Here is a 2,500-nt window from a genome sequence, read left to right on the forward strand (position 1 = left end):
TGTGTGTGTGTGTACGATACTGTGTGTATGATACTGTGTGTGTGTATGATACTGTGTGTGTACGATACTGTGTGTGTGTGTACGATACTGTGTGTGTGTGTGTACGATACTGTGTGTACGATACTGTGTGTGTGTATGATACTGTGTGTGTGTATGATACTGTGTGTACGATACTGTGTGTGTATGATACTGTGTGTGTGTACGATACTGTGTGTGTGTGTGTACGATACTGTGTGCGTGTACCCATACTGTGTGTGTACGATACTCTGTGTGTGTACCCATACTGTGTGTGTACGATACTGTGTGTGTGTGTGTGTACGATACTGTGTGTGTGTGTACGATACTGTGTGTGTGTGTACGATACTCTGTGTGTGTACCCATACTGTGTGTGTACGATACTGTGGGTGTGTGTACAATACTCTGTGTGTGTACCCATACTGTGTGTGTACGATACTGTGTGTGTGTGTACGATACTCTGTGTGTGTACCCATACTGTGTGTGTACGATACTGTGTGTACGATACTGTGTGTGTGTGTGTACGATACTGTGTGTGTTTACCATACTGTGTGTGTACCCATACTGTGTGTGTACCCATACTGTGTGTGTACGATACTGTGTGTGTGTGTACGATACTGTGTGTGTACCCATACTGTGTGTGTACCCATACTGTGTGTGTGTGTGTGTGTACGATACTGTGTGTGTACCCATACTGTGTGTGTGTATGATACTGTGTGTGTGTGTACGATACTCTGTGTGTGTACCCATACTGTGTGTGTACGATACTGTGTGTACGATACTGTGTGTGTACGATACTGTGTGTGTTTACCATACTGTGTGTGTACCCATACTGTGTGTGTACGATACTGTGTGTGTGTGTACGATACTGTGTGTGTACCCATACTGTGTGTGTACCCATACTGTGTGTGTGTGTGTGTGTACGATACTGTGTGTGTACCCATACTGTGTGTGTGTACGATACTGTGCGTTTGTACCCATACTGTGTGTTTGTACCCATACTGTGTGTGTGTGTACGATACTGTGTGTGTGTGTGTGTATGATACTGTGTGTGTGGGTGTACGATACTGTGTCAGTACCCATACTGTGTGTGTGTGTGTGTGTACGATACTGTGTGTGTGTGTGTGTGTGTACGATACTGTGTGTGTACCCATACTGTGTGTGTGTACGATACTGTGTGTGTGTTTACGATACTGTGTGTGTGTACGATACTGTGTGTACGATACTGTGTGTGTGTGTACGATACTGTGTGTGTGTGTATGATACTCTGTGTGTGTACCCATACTGTGTGTGTACGATACTGTGTGTGTGTGTACAATACTGTGTGTGTGTGTGTGTGTGTGTGATACTGTGTGTGTGTACGATACTGTGTGTGTGTGTGTGTACGATACTCTGTGTGTGTACCCATACTGTGTGTGTGTGTGTACGATACTGTGTGTGTACCCATACTGTGTGTGTACCCATACTGTGTGTTTGTACCCATACTGTGTGTGTGTCTACGATACTGTGTGTGTGTGTGTACGATACTGTGTCGGTACCCATACTGTGTGTGTGTGTACGATACTGTGTGTACCCATACTGTGTGTGTACCCATACTGTGTGTGTACCCATACTGTGTGTGTGTGTGTACGATACTGTGTGTGTACCCATACTGTGTGTTTGTACCCATACTGTGTGTGTGTGTACGATACTGTGTGTGTGTGTGTATGATACTGTGTGTGTGGGTGTACGATACTGTGTCGGTACCCATACTGTGTGTGTGTGTGTACGATACTGTGTGTGTGTGTGTGTGTGTGTGTACGATACTGTGTGTGTACCCATACTGTGTGTGTGTACGATACTGTGTGTACGATACTGTGTGTGTGTGTACGATACTGTGTGTGTGTGTATGAAACTCTGTGTGTGTACCCATACTGTGTGTGTACGATACTGTGTGTGTGTGTACAATACTGTGTGTGTGTGTGTGTGTGTGTACGATACTGTGTGTGTGTGTGTACGATACTCTGTGTGTGTACCCATACTGTGTGTGTGTGTGTACGATACTGTGTGTGTACCCATACTGTGTGTGTACCCATACTGTGTGTTTGTACCCATACTGTGTGTGTGTCTACGATACTGTGTGTGTGTGTGTACGATACTGTGTCGGTACCCATACTGTGTGTGTGTACGATACTGTGTGTACCCATACTGTGTGTGTACCCATACTGTGTGTGTACCCATACTGTGTGTGTGTGTACGATACTGTGTGTGTACCCATACTGTGTGTGTGTGTACGATACTGTGCGTTTGTACCCATACTGTGTGTGTGTGTGTGTGTGTGTACGATACTGTGTGTGTACCCATACTGTGTGTGTGTATGATACTGTGTGTGTGGGTGTACGATACTGTGTTGGTACCCATACTGTGTGTGTACCCATACTGTGTGTGTGTGTGTGTGTGTGTGTGTGTGTGTACGATACTGTGTGTACCCATACTGTGTGTGTAC

At 45.2% G+C, this 2,500-nt stretch overlaps 1 pseudogene; it reads left to right on the forward strand.

Moving 5' to 3' along the window:
• Window positions 1-2,500, forward strand: part of LOC115005963 (asialoglycoprotein receptor 1-like) — a 5,746-nt pseudogene that overhangs the window by 1,706 nt on the left and 1,540 nt on the right.

The sequence above is a fragment of the Cottoperca gobio genome, unplaced genomic scaffold (genome assembly GCF_900634415.1).
Source record: "Cottoperca gobio unplaced genomic scaffold, fCotGob3.1 fCotGob3_416arrow_ctg1, whole genome shotgun sequence".
In the NCBI taxonomy this organism is placed as follows: Eukaryota; Metazoa; Chordata; class Actinopteri; order Perciformes; family Bovichtidae; genus Cottoperca; species Cottoperca gobio.